The 23,865-nt window shown below is 37.7% G+C and overlaps 1 pseudogene; it reads right to left on the bottom strand.

Moving 5' to 3' along the window:
- Nucleotides 1–5,095: 5,095 nt before the first annotated feature.
- On the bottom strand, nucleotides 5,096–5,891 carry LOC119815799 (annotated as a pseudogene).
- Nucleotides 5,892–23,865: the final 17,974 nt, after the last annotated feature.

Here is a 23,865-nt window from a genome sequence, read left to right as displayed (position 1 = left end):
AATGGGAATATAAAAAAATAAATGGTAGAAATTCAGCATTACGTCTTCCAAGTCACCAAAAACAACATTGAAAGATGTATGTCAGGGCTGGAGAGATGGCTCAGAGATTAAGAGAACTAACTGACTGTTCTTCCATAGGTCTGGTGCTTGATTCTCAGCAACCATATGGTAGCTCATAACCATCTGAAATAAGATCTGGAGCACTCTTTTGTCCTGCAGTGATATATGCGGGCAGAACACTGTACACATAATTAATAAATAATTCTTTTAAAAATATGTGTGTTAGATGTGATAGGGAATGAAAAGTTATTGACAATCTCATTCTTATTTGGAGCACTTCCTGCAATATGCTTCTACCCACTGACTTGGAGAACAAAGGCTGAGTTGGAGTTGGACGTTAAAGAGGTTGTAAATTCTTGACTATGAAATCTCTAACTGGGGCTTTCAGGTAAATATTTCAAGATTTGACTAAAAGCTTGGAAGAGAAAATGAGTAGGCCATAAAAGTCTTCAGCACAGTGTTAGGAAATAAAGCCTCTTCAAGAATGAGGTTCCAGCACAAGTCATAGGTGTACAACTGCAGAGCATGTTGATAAGTCCAAGCAAAGAGTGAATTTGCTATCATGTGTTTTCTCACACAGGCAGAATCTAAATTGAAATATGTCTGTATACAGTAGAAGAGGAATGGAACTATGAGGGTAGAAGACAATAATTGTGATGGTAATGATAGGGAAGAAAGACAAAGGATCCACATGTTTTCACTGTTGTGAAGAATCTAGATTTACACACAAGTGCACACACACATACAAACCCATGTGTGCGCGCGCGCACACACACACACACACACACACACACACACACACATTTGAGCAATAGTTTCTTTCAATATTAAACCATTCTACCCTGCAGGGAAGTTTTTTGAGCTGTAAGGCAAACAATTCAAAATAGTTTCAGGAAATCCCTGAAACTGACCATATTCCCTACTCTGCTCACTCACAAAGCAAGCAATAAATCTGTTGACAGTCACTCTCAGATGAGGCAGTTGCAAAAAAGACTGAGACCAGGGCAGCTGCCTGGAGGAAATGAAAATCAGCAGAGCTGCCCAGAAGAGCCTCAGACCAACTGAGGACACTCTCCAGCCTAAGCTGTCTGCAATGTCCTTCAGATTTCCAGTTTTTGCATGCTGTCACCTATGGTGAAGTGACTTTGGTGATACACCTGAGTTTGAGTCACTTCTACTCCTGTATGTTACATCTCTACACCCATATTCCTTTATATAACCCCAATAAAAATCAAATGGTTCACTAAGTTACATTTATGTAGTATCCATCCTTTAGTTTATTGCGGGTGGTTGGACGTGTGTTTCATGTCTCCTAAGGAAAATTTTAATCACACACAAAACACGCAGAAAGCAGAAAAAGAACTATTTGAAGGGAGGAAAGAAACCAGCAAAAGAAGTGGAAGAGGGATTTGAGATGGTAATGAATGTGTGAATAAGAGAAGGATAAAATGCTTATCTAAGAAAATATTTTGATGAAATCCACTATTTTGTATGTTAACCAAAATAATTATTTAAAATTCTCATAAAACATATAACCAGTAGAAATTTTGTGGACAGTAACAAGGACAGGGAAGAACCGGGTAAGAGAATGTTTTCATAAAACTTTCTTTTTTCCAGTCTGTTTCTCTTATTGATTTTTATTGAGCTCTACATTTTTCTCTGCCTTCCTTCCTGCTTCTCCCCTCCCCACTTCAGCCCTCCCTCCAAGGACCCCATGCTCCCAATTTACTCAGGAGATGCTTTCTTTTTCTACTTCCCATGTAGATTATATCTATGTAAGTCTCTTTTAGTGTCCTCATTGTTGTCTAAGTTCTCTGGGATTGTGGTTTGTAGGCTAGTTTTCTTTGCTTTATGTATAAAATCCACGTATGAGTACATATGATAATTGTCTTTCTGTGTCTGGGTCACCTCACTCAAAATAATGTTTTCTAGTTCCACCCATTTTCCTGCAAAATTCAAGATGTTGTCATTTTTTCTGCGATATACTACTCCATCCTGTAAACATACTATGTTTTCTGTATCCATTCTTCAGTTGAGATTTTTCAGTCTCTTTTCTAAAGAATCTATGAAGCATATGAGCGTGTGTGTGGGAGGGGATGTTTATGTGTTTTTGAATGATCTGCTTGTATTGTATTGTGACAGTTTCTGTTAATGTTCATATAGAATATTTAAACACTATCTGTCAAGAGGGAAAAAATATAAAGTTCTAAGGTTAGTGATTGTTCAACATATAAATAAAACAGTGGTTGAATCTGGTTTTGACTTGATGAAGACTTAGTATTTTATATGAGGCTTTTGTTGCCTTTGATAAACCGAGTCACCCATGTCCTCTTCTGCTGTTTGAATTGTTGTTCTCAAGTTGGTCATGCTATTTTTGAGGTTGTGGAATCTTTAGGATGTAGGGCCTAGTTTGGTAATGTCACTCACCAGGTGATACTGTTATTCCTGGACCTCTCTCTGCTTTCTGATACGTTAAGGTGAGAATTTCTACAAGATACTCTGGATGCCTGATGTGATGTGTTGTCGGTTTTTCTTGCCTTGCTGAACTAAAGACCATTGAAATCACGAGGGAAAAGTCAATCTTTCTACACTTAAGTTCTATCACATATTTTGTTCATTGTGATGTAAAGTAATTCATGTTTTACTACTGAACTATGTTTTCAGTCTAATATGTTTTGTGGTTTGTGAAATTGTATTAGATATTAAGTAGATGTTTGGCAGAAACATTTATTTTTAAAATATATTTTCATGTATTAGTCAAGATTTTAATGCATGTGCATGATATATTTCGATCATATCTACTCACTGATTCCACTTGCAACTTCTCCCACATATCCCAATCATCTTCAATTCCAAATTTAATACCCTATTTCTTTTCAATAACTTATTAAATCCAATTATAGTCAACATCATTCTTAACAAAGACAAAATTCAAAGCATTTACACTAAACTCAGGAATAAGATAAAGAAACTTGCTATGTCCATTTATTTTCATTGTAGGGCTGGAGGTCTTAGCTATAATATTAAGGCAAGAGAAGATAAAAGGGATACAGATATTAAAGAAAGGCGTATCCTTATTTGTTGCTAACATAGTTACATACATAAAAGGCTTTAAATAACCTACTAGAAAATTCATACAGCCGACTCTCACTTACCTTTCTGTAATCCAATGATAAACACACTAAAGAGTGAACCAATCCTAGTCCCAATAGTCTAAAAATAAATCTTGGAATGGTCTACTTAAGGAAGTAAAAGACCATCTATGGTACTACCTTTAAAACTCTGAAGAAAGATATTTAAGAATTCTTTCTTAAATTGAATGCCTTCCACATGATAGGCAAAGAAGTTAAGCAAAACAGTAAGGTTAATAGACCCAATAATATTCCACTGGGGGGAAAACTATTTTTTAAGCCTGCTTTCTTACAGCACCCAAGACCATCAGCCTAGGATTTGGCATTGTCAACAATTAGCTGGGCCTACCCATACTGATCATAATTCAAGAAAAAGCACCACAGACTTGCCCACCAACTTAACTGGTGGGAACATTTCCTCAAATGAGATTCGTCTTCTCAGAGGATGCCAACTTCAATCAAGTTGGCATATAACTAACCAGCATACCTTGTAAAACTCTGATAAGGATATATGTAAAGCACCCCTCACTCCTTCCACATGTGATGACTTCCATTCTTTTAAATAAAAGATAAAGTTCTCTTGTAGGACCACACATTTAGACAGACACAGGGGGATTTTCAGAAGACAACATTCAAGAAAGCCCACATTCACACTCAAAACAGGCACACAGAAAATGGTTGGAGACATAGGTCCATACTATTCTAGTGTTTGACTCCATCTTCACAAAGGCTTTTCCAATAGATCCTTGGGTCTCAGGTGATACTGGTCATTAGAACTATAGTTGAATAAAACTTAAATTATACACTTTCATTTCATATTTTTTACATTACAGGCTATATTGCCAAGCTTATCCTGGAGCCTACTTGAATAAGGAGTCCTTGGGAAAAGGTTTGATTCACTATGTGCTACATGAAAAGTTTCAAAATAACACTTAGGTTGGGCTGAAAACAGAGAAAATAACTTAATTTGAAAGAGCATCTTACTATTTAGGTTAAAAAATTATATAATTTCTTTTATTTGGAGATAGTAGTTTTTTTCTATATTTTAAATGTTTGAACTACAAACACTGCTTTGAAATATTTTAAAGTGAACTAGGAATTCCAAACCAGAATCACCAAAAAAATGCAGGAGTTTATCTAAATTCAAAAATTGGCTTTAAAGTGAATATAGATAAGTACACAGTTTAAGAGATGTAAGTTTATCATTAGATGGTTCAGAATACCATGCTTCTAGCTGGAAAATCAATGATTGAAAGTCCTAAAAATAGGGGGATAGTATCCATACAATTTAATGGAAAATTTGTATCTGTATTTTCATTAACTTCTAACTGAAACATAGCATTTTTTTGCTATTTTTCAGCTTTCACACTAACAATAAAACCTTTTATTTGTTATCTATGTATTTATGTGATAAGTGACAGATGTAATAGCAGGACTTGCTATTTGTGAAACTGTAATAGTTGACTGACTGCACTAGTTATGGATATCTTAATATTATATATTCCCACTACTCCACACTTACAACTATTAATATGTATATAGCTAGATCTTGTTAAGTGTGTTAAAAAATAAACAGATTTTTATATCACACATTTGCTTTTGATGTTTAACTGATTTCAGTACACTTGGCATGTTATAAAAACATAAATATTTTAAAAACATACACATATATAAACATCATGTAGGTTTCATATTTTTCAAAGTGATGTTGAAATAACAGAGAAAGTTTAAGTTTAAAGAACTAAAAACTACAATAAATAAATAAAACAACATAGCAAAAGTTTAGTCATATTTTTGTTTTTAGTTATTTTTTTTGAAGTTTGCTTCTCTTTTTAATTCAACATGCTTAAACTTGAAGCATAAACCAGTGTAAATACCCCCCCTCGAGTCCCCCAGAGTCTGCTTCATCCACTCTGTTTGGCCACCAGCCTCTTGTCTCTCTAATCAGCGATGGTGAGGCGGATTCCCTTTCAGAGCAGGAGGGAAATCCACTGCTTGTTGCCCTGGCCGATCACGAAGATGTTGGAGAGGCGGGTGGCGAAGCCATTGCCATTGGCGTCCTTCACCTGGACCACATCAAACGAGCCCAGGTGGCGCTTGCAGTTGGTGATGACGCCAATACGGCCCAGGTTGGCGCCTCTGGCCACCATGCACAGGTTGCCCGTGTCGAACTTGATGGCATCGGTGGGTGATCTTGCCGGTGTCCAGCGAGATCTGTACGGTGTCATTGACCTTGATGAGCGGGTCCGGGTAGCAGATGGTGCGCGCGTCCTGTGTCACGAGGTGCGGAATGCCCTTGGTGCTCACGAAGACCTTCCTGACCTTGCACAGCTTGTACTTGGCCTCCTCGGGCTTGATGCGGTACACGACGAAGTGGCCCTTGGTGTCGTACACCAGGCAGAAGTGCTAGCTGCTCTTGTCGATGCTGATGACGTCCATGAAGCCCACCGGGTAGGCCACATCGGTCCTCACCTTGCTGTCCACCTTGATAAGGCGCTGCATGTAGATCTTCTTCACCTCGTCGCCCGTCAGCGCATACTTGAGTTGGTTGCGGAGGAAGATGGCGAGCAGCAGGCACTCCTTCAGGCGGTGCGGGCTGGCGGACAGGTGGGGCGCGAACACACCCGTCAGTTTGTCCAGCATCCAGTGACCCGGGACGGCCACATGCTTCAGGTGCTTCTTCTTCAGACCACGAGCCATGGTGGAGTAGTGGTGGAGTGGCGGAGCAAGCACGGAAGGCGACCTTCCCCTTCCTGAGCACGAGCAGAGTAAGGGGCTGGGCGAGCAGCAGGCCTTGTTTTTAGTTCTTAATTTAGTTTCTATATGCATACAAAGAGTCTCTAGTGGTATAGGAGGGTCTTCTGTCTGTGTGTTACTTTCATTTGTTAAATAAAGAGATTGCCTTGGCCTAGTTGATAGGGCGAACCTAGGTAGGTGGGGAAGACAGAACAGAATTCTGGGAGGAAGAAAGCAGAGTCAGAGAGAGCCATCCACCATGAAGCTGCCAGTTCAGACATGCTGAATCATTCCCAGTAAGCCACAAGCTTGTGGTGATATACAGATTTAATAGAAATGGGTTGAATCAAGATGTGAGATATAGCCAATAAGAGGCTAGAACTAATGAGCCAGGCAGTGTTTTGATTAATATAATTTCTGTGTGGTTATTTTGGGAGCAAGCTAGCAGGGTGGGACAGAACAAAGGACCCTCTCTCCTTTTACAACACTCTAGCATCTATGACATACTCTGGAAGATGCCAAGAAGTGTGCAAAGCTAGGAAGGTCATAGTCTTCATCCTAATAGGGAATAGAGTAAGGATGTGCCAAACTAAAAGCACTAAGCACAAAGCACATTCCACATAAACAGGATGAAATAATATTTTAATGAAAATAGTAATATGTTAATGAAAAGACTCATGACTCATATGTGAGATGGATTCATTGTTTTATTTTTTTAAGTAGAACAGAAAGCACATTCCAGAAAGAGATACTATTAGGAAGAGAAAGAGCTTGGGTGAGGTGGGATTCCCCTCTGTCTTCTGTGAATATCATTGGTTAATAAAGAAACTGCTTTGGATCTATAGCAGAACTATAGGGGATCAGAGAAAGACGGGGAAAACTAAACTGAATTCTGGGAAAAGAAGGGCAGAGTCAGAAGAATCCATGTAGCCCTGCCAGAGATAGATGCTGGAAACTTTACCCAGTAAGCCAAAGCCATGAAGCAATGCACAGATTAATAAAAATGGGTTAAATAAATATGTAAGAGTTAGCAAATAAGAAGCTGAAACTAATGGGCCAAGCAGTGTTTTAGTTAATATGTTTTCTGTGTGATTATTTTTGGATCTAAGTGGCTGGGAATAAATGAGCAGTCCCCTGTAACAAATTTGTACCTAATGTGGGGCACAAACCCATGGCCCTGGGATTAAGAGTCCCATGCTCATTTAACAAATGGTGCTGGCATAACTGGATATCAACATGTAGAAGAATAAAATAGACCCATATGAATCACCATGCACATAACTCAAGTCCAAATGGATCAAAAGAACACATAATCCAATAAAAAAAAATGGAGTACAAACCTAAACAGAGAATTCTCAACAGAGGAATCTAAAATGGCTGAAAGACACTTAAGGAAATACTCAACTTCCTTAGCCGTTAGAGAAATGTAAATCAAAACAACTCTGAGATTCCATCTTACACCTGTAAGAATGACCAAGATCAAAAACACTGATGACAATTTATGCTGGAGAGGTTGTGGGGAAAAGGGAATACTTCTGCATTGCTGGTGGGAATGCAGGCAGGTTTCAGTCCCTTTGGATGTCAGTGTGGCGATTTCTCAGAAAATTAGGAACCAACCTTCCTCAAGACCCAGTAATACCACTTTTGGGTATATATCCAAAGGATGCTCAATCATGCCATAGAGTGTTCAACAATGTTCATAGCAGCATTGTTTGTCATAGCCATAACCTGGACACAACATAAATGTCCCTTGACCAAAGAATGGATAAGGAAAATTCATATTTACACGATGGAGTACTACACAGCAGAGAAAATAATGACATCTTGAATTTGGCAGGAAAATGGATGGAGCTAGAAAACATTATTTTGAGTGAGGTAATCCAGACACAGAAAGACAATTATCACATGTACTCACTCAGAGGTGGTTTTTAAACATAAAGCAAAGAAAAACAGCCTACAAACCACAATCCCAGAGAATTTAGACAACAATGAGGACACTGAAAGAGACTTACATGGATTCAACCTACATGGGAAGTGAAAAAAGACAAAATCTCCTGTGTAAATAGGGAGCATGGGGTCCTTGGGGGGGAAGGTTGAAGTGGGGAGGGGAGAGGCAGAGAGGAGAGCAGAGAAAATGTAGAGCTCAATAAAAATCAATAAAAAAGAGTCATATGCTCTATAGACTGAGCATATTTTAATTAAAATAGTAATATGTTAATGAAAAGACTCATATGTGAGATGGATTCATTGTTCATTGTTTTTTTTTTTTTTTTTTTTGTAGAAAAGAAAGCACACTCCAGAAAGAGGTACTGTTAGGAAGAAAAAGAGCTTGGGAAGCAAATGCAGAGATTACACCTGGTAGATGTAGGAAAAAAATAGTTCTTGGAGACCTTGAATGAAGAGACAAGAAATTCATCCTTAATTTGGTCGATATTGAAGAGCTGGGAAGTGTGTGAGCAGGTTATTGTCAGAGCTATAATTTAGGAAGATTAATCGGGCTGCAAAATGTTGCCTTGGAGAGGGAGAAGGCAGCAGACCAGTGAAAGGCTATTACAATGACAAAGTAGAAATGCGCGAAAGGCTTATATTAGGGTAATGCAAGCGAGAAGGAATAAAATAGTAGGGGGCTAAGGATGAAGAATGTGGTTTAGGTAAGACATCAGAAAAAATGGGCACAAATAAGAAATGAATTTATGACTGGTGCCAGTGGCATATGCCTTAAGAAAAGGGTGACAAGTTCTATTTGAATATGACAGGTTTGTGCTATTGATGACTTTTAACTGAGATCTGTGGATAGCTCTAACAGTCATTGAATTGATATACAAGACTGTGGGTAGCAAAAGCAAGTAATTTCAATAATGAAAGATACAAAGTTCTGATTGCGTTTACATGATATTAATAAGTAGCCCCCTTTCGAATTATGGGTGTTCCAACAATTGGAATCAAATCAAACATTTGAGGAAATACAGAGTCTTTCAATTTTCCACAATTCTACTTACAACTCTGGGGTCTCTTCACAGCTTGGATTTACTTTAGTAACTACCAAAGTTCCCTTACTTGAAAGTATGCTTAACAGAAAACTTGAAAGTTGGGCAATTTTCCAGTCCAATTTGCAAACCCAAAAGTTGTGATCTGCTTTCTAAATTTAGGTGCTCAACCTAGCAAACAGGAATAGATATACTGCCCGTTAATCTTCATACTCAACTCAGCTGTTCTTTCTTCCTTAGAGCAAAATGATTTAGGGTAGTAATATGAAAGGAAATGAACTAACATGATATAAAAAATGGTGCATAACTTAGAACCTTAACTAAGTTCTGAGTTGCTGCTGATTACTTTCTGATCTCATTCTTTATTTGCAAATGCCACTGCCTCATGGCCACTGAGTTCTTATTATATTATTGCATCATTAATCATTATAGGAATCCCAATAGAGCTCCAGGATAAACAGAAGTATGCTCTATCTTTCACTAGTGCATTGTAAAGTCTCTCCTTTCATTCACTGCCATTTTGAGGCTTGCATTAAATAGCACTCATTTCTAAAGTATTTGCAATACTTTAGAAATGTTTTCTGATTACTGGAATGAATGAATATCTCTAGGGGAAAATTAAGAAATATTTTAAACTACATTGCAAAGTGAGTTTATGGATAGCAATGTAAATTTTCATATATATACTATATATTTGAAGGGAAGAGGGTGTAAGAGTTTAAATAAAGTTATATTTACATGCTGAACACATCAGTAAAATTACAATATCCAATGAGGAAATTAATATTACAGATTACTTTTTATGTCTTATGAAATTAAAGTTGTTAAAAATTTTTCCATGAAGTAAACCAAATAATATATTAAAATGCTGTGGACCTTTTTATTTACAAAATATTAACAAGATCATGCTATGTACTTGGTAAAAAAAATTAGGCAAATATGATGTATTAACAAACTGAATTGGCAGAGACTACTTGTATCAAAAGATAATGGGCACTAAACTGAAGATGAACTGAATAGGGTTGGGAGATAATTCAGTCAATAATGTGCCTACCATAAAAATATAAGGACGTTAGCTCAATTCGCAGCAACTCCATAGAAAAGCTAAATGTCAGGATGGGTGCTAGTCAACACAGCACTAGAGAGGCAGAGATAAAAGTAACTTTGGGACTTGTTAACCAGACAGACTAGCCAGAGTCCCTTGTGAGAGACTCTCAAAAGCACAGTATGAATGCTTGTCCTGTAAAGTACCCGAAGTTGACCTCTGGCTTCCACACATAGATGCACATATGTGAACATATACATCTTCATATAAATGTGTTCACACATGTGCACACATATACATACAGAAGAAATGTAACATCATTTATATAAACCCAGAGACAGATATTGAGTAATCTGCAGATCAGAAAATCAAATTGGCCAGCCATTGGCTCTTACCTCTACCTCAAACTGAAATGGCAACCATGCTTCCATGAATCTGAGCCTAAGACCTGTCTCCGCCCACCTTATACTTCTCCCCAGTGCTGGGATTAAAGGCATGCAACAAAACTACCTGACCTCTATGGTTAGCTAGTGTGACTTCTGGGATTAAGGTGCATGTAACCACAGGCTGGCTTGTATGGCTGGCTAGTATGGCTGCTTTGTGTTGACCTTCTGGTAAGCTTTATTTATTAAAACACAAATAATTTACTACTATAAAGAAATAATATATATTAAGAGATTTTAGATACCTGGGTGAGTAATAAAGTAGTAAAGTGAGTTAAAAGATATCATTCATTTATTGGACATAAAAATGTGATCTTAGATGGGTTAATGACACTAAGTCTCATTAAGACCAAACTTTATAGCATGAGAGAACAATGATTTGACTGTGTAGATAAAGGTGTTGGGCTCTTGTTTCTCAAAGACAATGGGAAATGAAACATTACTAGGGAAAGACTCATTTTGCCATGAATGATATCATCTATAAATAGTTTTTGTCTGTGCACACAAATTTATTTCTGTTCAGTTAAATGATTTAATTGAAGATTTTCTATTATTCTAGAGGAGGAGTTAATGAACTATACCTATTTGCTGTATTTTCCAATGACTTATTCATTTAATTGGATGTAAGAACCACTTAATAGAATGCAATCCAAGCCTGGTATTGTGAACCTAGACAAACTCCCATGGATAGAGAGGTCATAGAATGCAGAGGAGTACCTACCACTATCATTTTCCTAAGCAGATATAATTTAACTGTATTCTAAATGCTTATCCTTATGCCCATAGATACATGAAGCTCTCATTCATCACCAATGATGAAGGGAGGACATGACAGAGGTTCAACAATGTTCAAAATTCAGAGAAAAGTTACTGTGAGGTATACAGTTACCACTTTTCATAAAGCTTAACTATCATCACTAAAGATAGAATAGAAAGATTATCAGAGCCAGAGGACCAAGTCATCTGTTACTAGCTAGTATCTTTTAGACCTGACAAGGATGCTGTGTCCATGAAATAACAAGATAGTGACCTAAATAGGACCTGAATAATAACAGTTTATGAATACAGAGAATGAGAGAAATTACAACAGGTCCAATCCAGAGATGACAAGTTTCAGCCAATCAATGCTGTGAAGAGAATCAAAATAAATCTCTGTAAATGGAGACTGCTCATTCATTTCCTGGCCGCCAAGACCCAAATAATCACACAAGAAACTATATTAGTTACAACACTGCTTGGCCAATGACTCAGGCATATTTCTAGCTAGCTCTTATGTCTTGAATTAATCCATTTTTATTAGTCTACAGATTAATATACATATTGTTGCTGCTTACCAGAAAGATTCCAGGTGTCCTTCTACTTTGGTAGCTACATGGCATCTCCTTGACTCCACCAACTCTCTCTATATATCTCTGTTCAGATTTCCTGCCTGACTTTACTCTGCTAAGTCATTGGCCAAAATATATTTATTCATTATCTAATAAAAGCAACACATATACAAAAGGACATCCTACATTATCTCCCATTTCTGTCTAAAAAAAGGAAGGTTTTAACTTTAACATAGAAAATTACATATACAAAACAGTTATCAAATAAAAATTATATTTAAAATATCTAGTCCATTTATATTTGACAAATTAAGGAAAGTACTCTATCATCTATCTTTGTGAGTCTAAAGTTTTATATCTAATTTATTCTTTATCATAACTAAGGAAAACTATAAATATCTAGTGTCAACTCCATCTAAAATCTCAGAAGAATATACTATTACCTAAGTAAACAAGAAGTGAATTGTAAGCAACTTCCAAAATTCTAGAAATGGCAAAGACTTCTTTCTGCCTTGACAGTCACTCAAAGTTTTTCTTTAATATTGGGGTATCCATCTTCAACCTAAAGGCCCATCATACCTGGCAGACTTTTCAATGAAGCAGGAAATTTGAAGATCTGTTCTGTCTTGTAATGGCCAAGTTCATAAGTTGCTTTATTCTGTGTCCTGCAGAATGTCTGACTGTTTCTTCTGTGAAGAAGAAATCCTGAAGAACTGTTTCACCTTCTTTAGGCAAGTTCAGTAGCTATTTTTTGTGGTTCCTGCATGTCCAGTTTATATAGTATACCATCAAGCAGTCCAGGCAAGAACACTTTCTTGCCCAAGTGGCTAGCCTTTTCACATTGAAGGTGAATTACATAGCAGTATTCTTCGATGCTGTTGTAAGAGAACACTTGTTTATTTCTAGCTGCTCAGCCCCAAAATACCTACACAGAAACTTTATTAATTAAATCACTGCTTGGCCTATTAGCTTTAGCTTCTTATAAGTTAGCTCTTACATATTAATTTAACCCATTCTTGTTAATCTGTGTTTTGCCCCATGGCTGTGGCTTACTGCAAGATTCTATCCAGCATCTGTATCTGTTGGGGCTACATGGCTTCTCCCTGACACCACCTTCTTTCTCCCAGCATTCAGTTTAGCTTTCTCGCCTAGCTCTGTCCTGCCTTGTTATAGGCTCAAAGCAGTTTCTTTATCCATTAACCAATAAAAGCAACACATATACAGATGGACTTCCCACACCATTTCCCCTTTTCTCTTTAAATAAAAAGGAAGATTTTTAACTTTAACATAGTAAAGTTACATATAACAAGCAGGTATCAAGCAAGAACCACAGTTACATTATTTATATCTGCTTTATCTTTCATCATTAACTGAGAAAAACTATCTATTCTTCAACTCTATCAAAGACCACAGAAGAATATAATATTACCTATATTAACAGGAAGTACATTGTAAGCAATTTCCAAAACTCTAGAATTGACGGAGACATCTAGTTGCCTGGACAGTCACCTACAGATTTTCTGTATTGTTGAAGCATCCATCTTTAGCCTTCAAGCCCATAGTATCCAGCAGACTTTTCCACAAAGCAGGAAATTTCAAAGACAGTTCTACCGTTTTGTCAGTCACTTTCTTCTGTGTCCTGCAGAATGTCTAGCAGGTTGTTTCAGGAAGCAGGAACCCCAAAGAATCATTTCACCTTCAAGCAGTCCAGGAAAGAGCAGTTTCTTGCCCAAATGGCTAACCAACTCTTTAAGGAGCCTCTTCGATACCCATCTTTCTCTTGAAATAATTGGTGCTGCCAGATGCTGTAGTAAGGGAAGCAGCAGGCTGTGTCCCCACCACCTGGCTGGCTTACACCCGGGTGGGCCGGCTGCTTATCTTACTGGCCACCTGGCTAGCTTATGCCCAAAATAATCACACAGAGATCTGTATTAATTAAATTACTGCCTGGCTCATTAGCTCTATCCTCTTATTGGCTAACTCTCACATCTTGATTAACCCATTTCTATTAAAACTGTGTATCACCATGTGACTGTGGCTTACCTGGAGAGATTCACCATGTCTGACTTGACGGCTGGCTCCCTGGCAGCTCTCTCTGCCTGCGTTCTTTCCGGCATCCTGTCCTGTCTACTCCACCTACCTAATTTTCTGCTCTATCAAAAGGCCAAAGGATTCTCTTTATTTAACCAATGAAAGTAACACATAGAGAGAAGACCCTCCTACACAAAGATGCAGATGTGTCTCGTTGTCATGAAAAGTCCTAACTTCTTAAAAATTTTTAAATGCCATATTCTGAAGGTCTCTGAACAATTTGAAGAATACCTATCTAACTGAAATATATCTCTATACATCTATAAAATCTAACTAACATGACTATAAGCTTGACTATTGTAGATGATTATTTATTAACCTATATTTCTTAATTATACATTAATGATGGTCTGTCTAATGGCATATAAACAAATGTTCCAGGGAAATTTTTTAAGTCATATGCTTGAAAAGAATAATTATTCTCTCATATTTTGACATTTTCTCAAACTTCAAGTCTCCATATACAGAACTTCTATACTACCATCTGCTATATATTACATATCAACAATTCAATGCAGAAATATGAGATGTCTATTAATCTCCTTAAGCAGATATATCATATTAGAGTGGACATGTATCAGGAAAACATCACTCTGTAATATATTTGGCATCGAATACTGGGGGTCTTTTCTTATAAAATTCCAGTCATTATCCTTTTGCATCCAAGGCCAGAAAATCCCCAATGGCACTCTTAGTTTTCCTACAAGTGCTATTGAATTTCATATTATATTCAAATACTTTACACCTGGATAGAAGCCAGTCAGTGAAATAAAAACCAGGGAACACAGAACAAAACAATAAGATGATTTCAAGTGTGAGGTTCTTCAATGATGAGTAGCTTTGTAGAAACAGAGGCCTTTGAAACAACATTTTATGTAAAGGCTTTGTGAATGTTCCTTATTTTAAAGAGTTTTCTGATTAATTTTAAAATATGTTTGTAATATAAAAGCTACAAATGTATTGGTATCATAAATACAACCAAAGAAAGAATGAAGGGGAATGTATCATTAATTACATATAAATTTGCAGTGTGGAGGCTATTCCTATTCATTCCTCAAGACAATCAAATGTGGGCATGCTCAAGTAGATTGACTTGCTTGTGAATTACTGAATTCCATAGGAAAGACATTACAGGAACAAAACAAACAAGTTTTTCCTTTCCTTCCCTTCATATTACACTCTCTCTCTCTCTCTCTCTCTCTCTCTCTCTCTCTCTCTCTCTCTCTCTTTCTCTCTCTCTTCCTCTCCCTCTTTCCCTTCATTCCTTTCTTCCTTCTTTCCTTCCTTCATTTCTTTATTCTCTCATCCTTTGTTGTTCTTTCCTTTTCTTCTTCTAAAAAAGAGTGACAATTATTAAAATTACTGATGTTGTTTAAGAGAGAGGTCCACATTTACTGCCAGACTCCTCTTACCTCACTTTAAACTTTCACATGAATAGTGTTACATCAATATTTTCTGATTTCTCAAATTAGATTCAAGAATCAGAGATTTCTGTCCATATTTGTGATGAAAATGTGACATATATTACCCATATTAAATTTCTATACACACCATATGCAGAGAGGAAACACTGGCTTCTCTTACAAAAATTTATATTACTGTATGCTTATATGCATGCTGGACTATGTGTACTGTTTATGGACAGGAACCCACAGAGACCAGTAGGGGGATTCAGGTGGTAATAGGTCACCATGTGAATGCCGGAAATGGCACCAGGGTTCTCTGTTAACACAGTAAGTGCTTTTAACCAATAAGCCATTCATCAGTCTCTCACTTATTTTTTTATAGTGATTTTTTTTTCTGAGACAGGGTTTCTCTGTAGCTTTAAAGCCTGTCCTGGAAGTAGCTCTTGTAGACCAGGCTGGTCTCGAACTCATAGAGATCCGCCTGCCTCTGCCTCCCGAGTGCTGGAATTAAAGGCGTGCGCCACCGCCACCCGGCAAGATTGTGATTTTTAAGGTAATTCTGTGCTATAGGGTAATACCTATTTTCAAAATAAATGGTATTTTTATGTCATAATTCTTTTAAGTTCACTAAGAGAATTCTTTTTTTTGAATTTCAATATATATATTTTATTATTACTTTTCTACTAAAAATTTCTGCCTCCTCCCCGCCTCCCATTTTCTTCCTTCTCCCCCCTCCCTTTCCCCTCCCTCTCCAGTACGAAGAGAAGTAAGGTTCCCTCCCCAGTCCATCAAGGTCTAGGAAGCTGAGCATCCAAACAGGCTAGGACCTCCCAAAGCCAGTACATGCAGTAGGATCAAAACCCAGTGCCATTGTCCTTGGCTTCTCAGCAGCCCTCATTGTCTGCCAAGTTCAGGGAGTCCGGTTTTATCCCATGCTTTTTCAGTCCCAGTTCAGCTGGCCTTAGTGAGCTCCCATTAGATCAGCCCCACCATCTCAGTGAGTGGGTGCACCCCTCGCGGTCCTGACTTCCTTGCTCATGTTCTCCCTCCTTCTGCTCCTCATTTGAACCTTGGGATATAAAAGAATTCTTTTTAGTCACTAAATTCTTTTTAGTCACTAAAGTCCATTTCGCCATACATCTGATATACCTAGATTGACTTGGAATAAGTTCAGATTCCCAGGTCTCAACAGCATAACTTTTCACTCAGTAGATCTGGCTTAGATCTGCTAAACTTATTAACTTTCCACATCCAAATCTGAGTTTACTGTGGCTAGCCTTGCTCCAACTGGAATTGGGTGGCCTTCTTCTTCTTCTTCTTCTTCTTCTTCTTCTTCTTCTTCTTCTTCTTCTTCTTCTTCTTCTTCTTCTTTTTCTTCTTCTTCTTCTTCTTCTTCTTTTTTTCCTCCTCCTCCTCCTTCTCCTCATCCTCGTCGTCCTCCTCCTCCTCCTCCTCTTTCTCCTCCTCCACCTCCTTCTTTCATTATTCATGTCAGAGTGTGAAAATATGAACACTTAATTTTCAATATACTAATTAAATTATTTCATCATTTATTTTTAACTTATAAATACAAAGGTATTCTGTATATTACTCTTCTGTCATTCATAGAAATCTAAGAGTTGCCTATAGGCTTGTTTGTGTGGCCATCACAACTCAGCCTGTGTACCCCATAGTCACTTGTTTTAAGCCAGGTGTCTTAGAGAGTTCTATTTCTAATATCTTGTATAAATACAAACTTTGCGTGAGCTCCAAGGAGTTCATAATAATAAGTGTACATAATGCATGTTATACAACATATGTTTTGAATTTTGATGATCACTTGTTGAGATATATTAGCAGCCATATTTTATAGATAAAATACAACACATGATTTGTTTATTCATGTAGCTTATAAGCTACAAGTCTCAAGCATATTGTGTTTTTGCTTACAGGTAATATTTAATTGTAGATATAAACAAACAAACAGAAACAGGCCAATTTAAGAACTCTCAATGTCTTCCAGTCTTCTTACACTAGAACAAATCTGAACTTTTAGGGAACCTAATTGATATTTACTTTTCATTAGTAGTCATGAAATTCAAAACAGTTTATGTGACCTAGAAATGTAGAGCACTGTGGGAATGCTTCTGTATCTACACCAGAAATTTGTGGATGGTACGTACACTGGCTACACCATAGCATGTCAATTTTAGGGTCTCCTTACTATTTTTAGAGAAAGCCAATCAGTTGAGAGACCTTACCATAAATAAATAAATAAATAGATAGATAGATAGATAGATAAATAAATAAATAAAACAATGAGAAATTTGCTGGTTTTAGTAACTTTTCTTTTTGCTTTGAACCTAACATAAAATGACTTAAAGAAGGAAGGTTTATTTTATCTTATACTTGGAGTATACATATCAGCATGGAAGGGAAGGTATGGTGGCTAGAATATGAGGTAACTGGCCACACTGAATCTACAGTAAGGAAACAGAAAGAGATGAATGCTGTTTCTTTTTTACAGTTCTTCACTTTAGCAATTAAGACCACTATCTGGTGATTCAGAGCTAGCCACATTGGGGGTATCTCTATTCTGTCTAGATATGCCCTGATAGGTAGACACATCTAGAGGTATGCGTCCATGGACATTCTAAATCCTGTCAAGTTGACAATTAAGACTGATCATGATAAGGGGCCAATTTAGAATATGGTGGTTGAGTACAGGAAAAGAAACATCTTATCCTTCAGAAATGATATACCAAGGCAAAGATAGCTGAAAGATTTTCCCTGCTAAATACAAAAATATAAAAATGATAAGGGCAAAGCTATTGCAACTCAATAGAACAGGCAATAGAAATCTACATGTTGAACCCCAAATTACTATGATATTTTGTAGTAAATTCATCATAGAAGACACAATTTAGTTGTTAGTATAGAACACCCCTGGCTATACTTGTAGGATTTTTTTTGTAATGAGTTTTAGCTAGGAAAAAAAAAAAACAAAACAAAAAGCAAGCAAGCAAACAAAAAAGGTATGTAGTACTTTAGGAGTGTGAGACATCAAGAACTTTGGCAGCCTCTGCACCTTCCATCACAAGCTCTCCCCATGATCCTTTACTCTGCTACCAGCCTTTACAAGCAGTGTTGCCCTTGCCACCCATTCTGTATCTGAAAGCTTTGCTGACTTGCCTTTCAGTTCTTCCTTCTCCAGCACATAAGCCTATGAGGTCCTTATTTGCACTTGTCAGTATGAATTCCAGTTTTTCTTTCTTAATCTATTACATCAAGTAATGCAGTGCCGTGGGACAATGGTCTTGAACTTTGTAAAGATTTGTCACTTGTACTTGTTTAATAAAACAACTGTTTGGCCAGTAGCCAGGAAAGAAGTATAGGCAGAGCAACCAAAATAGGAGAATTCTGGGAAGAGGAAAGGCTCAGTCTGAAGTCATCACCCAAACACAGAGGAAACAAGATAAGAATACCTCACTGATAAAAGGTACCAAGACAGGTGGCTACCACAGACAAGAATTATGAGATATAAGATATAAGAGTTAATAAGAAGCCTGAGATACTAGGCCAATTAGTTTATAATTAATATAAGTCTCTGTGTGTTTCTTTCAGACTGAATGGCTGTGGGAATAGGCAGGACAGAAACCTCTGTCAACAATGCAGCCCTTTTAAGAAGGTGTACCTAAATGGAACAGGAAATTTACAGTCTCCAGTTTCATATTGTAATTTTCTTTTCTTTATTTAAATTTTGTTTTCAATTATGTGTGTGTATATATATATATATATATATATATATATATATATATATATATATATGCAACTCTGTATGGGTTTGTTCATGTGAGTACAGTGCCCATGGTAGCTAGAAAATGATGTTGGATCACCTGGAGCTAGAGTTATAGGAAACTGTGAGTGCCTGATGTGTGTGCTGGGAATCAAACTTGGGGCCTCTGCAAGATCAGACTGAGCCCTTATTCATGGAACAATCTCTCCAGCACCTGTTCTGTAGTTTGGATAGACTCAGGAGTTTATATTCTCATCAGATTTTATTTTGTACTTCTTCCTGATATCTTTAATTTGGCCAAATTAGGTTTTATGGTTTTTCTTCTTTTGTTTTTCTTTCTTTATTAATGTTAAAAAGGACTTTTAAATAATCTTAGTAAATATATATGCCTAAAGTAAAGTTTAAATTCAATTTACTCTCTATATAACATATTCTCAAATACCCAAAATGTAGGTATGTGTTTGAAGGTCATTTTTTAAATTACTTATATAGAATTGATGTCAAGAAAAAGTCATCATCACCTACTATAATAATATAAAAGAAAATTCACATTTTAATGAATTCCTGGGTCTAAGAAACTTAGATTGACCCTAAAAATCAATTTAGAAACCATATACAATTATTGTTCTACTGTTGATATTTTCAGTTTTATTCTGGACATTATGCATATCGTACTTAACCCTAAGTTTAATCTTTCTCTACTATATAACACAGGTATCATAAGATATTGAATGGGTCCATGGATGAAATAAAATGAAATGTAAAAAGGACATACAATTTCTATATTCTTTTTGTCTAATGGAAACTTGGACTGAGAGAGGATGGCTTAATTGAAGGTGTGGCCTTTTGGAGGAAGTGTGTGACTGGGGAGAGAACTTTGACCTTTCAGAAGTTCAAGTCAAGCCTAGTGACATAGTTTCTCTCCTTGCAGCCTTTGGATCTGGATGTAGATCTCTCATCTACCCACCCCATAATCATGCTTGCCTGTATAAAACCATGTTTCCTACCATGATAATAATAGACTAAACCTCTGAACTGTAAGTCAGTTCCAATTAAATGTTTTCTAAGAGTTGCTATGGTCATGACATCTACTAATAGCAATAAAACCAGCCTTAAGTAAGACAGCCCAAAGAAAAAAAGCAACATCAAAAAGTCTGTCCAGCCACATTATGGCATTGTTTGCTATTTTATATTATTTATTATATTTTACCATTTTAAAAAACTTATTCTTTTTTAAAATATTTATTTATTTATTATGTATACAATATTCTGTCTGTGTGTATGTCTGCAAGCCAGAAGAGGGCACCAGACCCCATTACAGATGGTTGTGAGCCACCATGTGGTTGCTGGGAATTGAACTCAGGACCTTTGGAAGAGTAGGCAGTGCTCTTAACCTCTTAGCCATCTCTCCAGCCCCAAAACTTATTCTTATATAATACATTCAGATTATATTTTCCCTTCCCTCCCCTTCTCCCAATTCCTTACCCCCTACATTCCCTCCCAGATCCACTTCATCTTTATATCCCTTCAGAAAAGAGCCAGGACTCCCAGGGATATCAACCAAACATGGCATAACAAATTACACTAAGACCAGGAATATGGGAGCCAGCCATGATAAACTAAGTATGGGCAGGTCAACCAAAGGAAGTTCTTTACTTCCAACCATTATCACCTGCCAGAGTAGGACTCAGCCATCAATAAATTTAAATGGAAGCCTGAGTCTCAGTAGTTTACCCTGAAGCAATACCAGACAGCAGGAAGAATTACAAACTGAGATTACTGGGGAGCACCACCCAAAAACAGACCATCCAAAGGAAATGCCTAGCATTCCAACCACTGTAGATAGGACCACTTGCCAACACACACTCACCAGGACACCCCTAAACAAATGTCAGCCACTCAGAGGTCCTGAACCTCAGAAGCCCCTCACCCCCACCTTTATTATTATAAAAACCCAATTCTGACTGAACTTGTGGCTCTCCATTTATTCCAATACTTTGGACATGCAGAGAGACCAAGTTTGTAAACTTGCATAAAATAAAGGCTCTTTGCTTTTATGTATGGACTCTATCTCCTTGTTGGCTTTTGGGAGGACTTCACGGATTTGGGCATAAGCAGAACACACCCTCATATTAAGACTGAAGAAGACCATCCAGTAGGAGAAAAATGTTCCTAAGAGCCGGCAAAAGATTCAGAAAAACTGCCCATTCCCACTTTTAGGAGTCACACAAGAACACCGAACTACATAAAGATAACATATATAGAGAGGACCAAGCACAGAAGCAGGCAGGCTCTATGGTTAGAGCTTCAGTCTCTGTGAGAGAATGGAGCATAACAAAGAAATGCTAAACCAAAGCAAGACCAAAAATGGGCAAACTCCAAACTCTGCCTCTCCATGTCTGATATCAAAATGCTCTCCACAGCTCCAATCCCATTCAGCTTTGCTCTTTGCAACACACTTCTTTCTCTTGGGCTTGTCCCACTCCCCATTAGCAGCTCTTCTTATCAGGTATCCCATGACTGTTTCTCCAAGGCAACCCAGGCTGCAATATAATAGCTTTACTCAATGGCTTCTCAACTAGGCCTCCATTCAGGAGCATCCCTGACATATTCCTGGCCTCAGCAGCTGTCAGACATGGGAGCAACTTCTAAAACCCATTTCTGCTATCCTTAATTCTAAAGCCAGAACCATGTGGCTGAGGCTACCAAGTTCTGTTGTTTACAGGGGCTGTTACATGTTCCCCTTATTTAATTACATCTTCACCAGCTTTCTGCTTTTCTTTACTGCCTAAGTTTGGTTGTCATTGAACTTGATCTTTAAACCAGGCTGGCCTCAACCTCAGAGTGACCGGCCTCTGTCTTCCCATTGTTGGGATTAAAGGTATGCACCACCACACCTGGCTCTGCATTTTGTTTAATTTCTTTCCAAAACTTGGAAACTTAACTGGGTGGGATCTTGCCCCAAGGTTACTACTCACTTTATCCCACTTTCAAATCTGTTTATCTTCTTGAACAAAGAATTTAGCCCCAATCTGTTTTCTCCTCAAATCTTTATATATCTTCATTAGAGCTACCATCAATATATACATGGCAGAGACTATACTGGTTGTTTTGAGATTCTGCCGATAGAATTAATCCAAAACTCTTTACCCTCAGCCAGACTCTAGACAAAGACAAAATGCTGCCAGTTCCTTTCCTTACCAGATTGTTGCTAGAATGCTTCTCTAAGCAACACACTAACATTCATCTCTGAAACACCTTGAATGAACCCTGGACAGTTCAATAACTCTTTGGACCATTGTCTTCCATGTTTCTAAAAGGATATCCCATTAATAAGTACCTAAAGCATTCCACTGCTTTCATAACCCAAAGTACCAAAGTCCAAATTCTTCCAAACAAAAACATGGTCAGGCCTATCACAGCAGTACCCCAGCTCCTGGTAATAACTTCTGTCTCAGTTAAGTTTACCATTGCTATAAAAAAGCACTGTAGTCATGGCAACTCATATAAAGAAACCATTTAATTAAGGGTGGCTCACTTGCAGTTACAGAGATTCAGTTCATTGTGATAATGAAGGGGAGCATGGTGGCCTGCAGGCAGATGTGGTGCTGGAGCTGAGAGTTTAGGCAACAGGAAGTCAACTTACGACTTACACATTGAGGGAAGTTTAAGAAAAAAAAAAAGACCTTAAAGCCTGCCCCCATAGTGACACATTTCTTCCAACAAGGTCACACCTCCCAATAATGCCACTCTCTTGGGGACCATTTTCTTTCAAACCACCACAGGTCCCACTCTAGTGTGGGGTTCGCTGAGCTCCACCTAATGTTTGGCTCCCACCAATTGCATGATGAAGTCTCTATGATGAGAGGATGAGACACCTATCTGAGTATAGCAAAATATAATTAAAAGTTGTTTCATTGATATTCATTCTTTCTTTGCTTATTTTTTTTCAGTAGTGCTTGATTCTATTCTAGGTCTCCAGTTTATCCAGCCTCCAGTTCCTGGCCATCCAAGCAGTTTCAGGCATGAGTTTCCTCTGCAACCCTCGGTTTTTAGTGAGACCAGTCATTGGTGGGTAACTCTCACAAGTTCTGTGCCACCATTACCCCAGCACAATCTTGCAGGCAGGAGAAAACTGTAGGTAGAAAGTTTTCTGGCTGGGTTGGTGTCCCAGTACCACCACTTGAATCCTTGCCTGGTTACTGAAAATGGCTTGTTCAGGCTTCATATCCCTGATTACCAGGAGTTCTCACCATGGGAACTCTTGTAGATTTCAGGGAGTTTCCACTGTACTAGTTTTCTACATTGTCCTCCTATTCCAGTTGTCTCTCCCAGTGCTCTCTCCCTACATGCCCCACCTGATCCATCCTGTTCCCTTCCACACCAGCCCCTAGTCGACCTACAAGCTCTACTCTATTTTCCCCTTTCCAGGGAGATTATTGTGACCTCCCCCTTGACACCTCCTTGACTGTATCCTCTCTGGGTCTGTAGATTGTAGCAAGATTATCATTACTTAATAGCTATTATCCATGTTTAAGGGTGTACATACCATTTTGGTATTTCTGGGTCTGAATTACCTCACTCAGGATGATTTTTTAGTAGCTCTATCCATTTGCTTTCAAATTTCATGATGTCAAGTTTTTTAATAGCTGGATAATACTCTGTTGTGTAAATATACCACATTTTCTTCATCCATTCTTCAGTTGAGGTGCATCTAGGACATTGATTATTTCTAAATGTTATGAATAAAGCCACTATGAAAATATTTGAGCAAGTGTCTGTGTGGTAGGATGGATAATCCATTGGGAATATGCCTAAGAGTGGTGTAGCTATGTTTGAGGTAGGTAGAGTTCCAATTTTCTG

The sequence above is a fragment of the Arvicola amphibius genome, chromosome 5 (genome assembly GCF_903992535.2).
Source record: "Arvicola amphibius chromosome 5, mArvAmp1.2, whole genome shotgun sequence".
Taxonomy (NCBI): domain Eukaryota; kingdom Metazoa; phylum Chordata; class Mammalia; order Rodentia; family Cricetidae; genus Arvicola; species Arvicola amphibius.
Note: the sequence above shows the minus strand (reverse complement) of the source record. Positions and strands in the feature narration are given on the sequence as shown.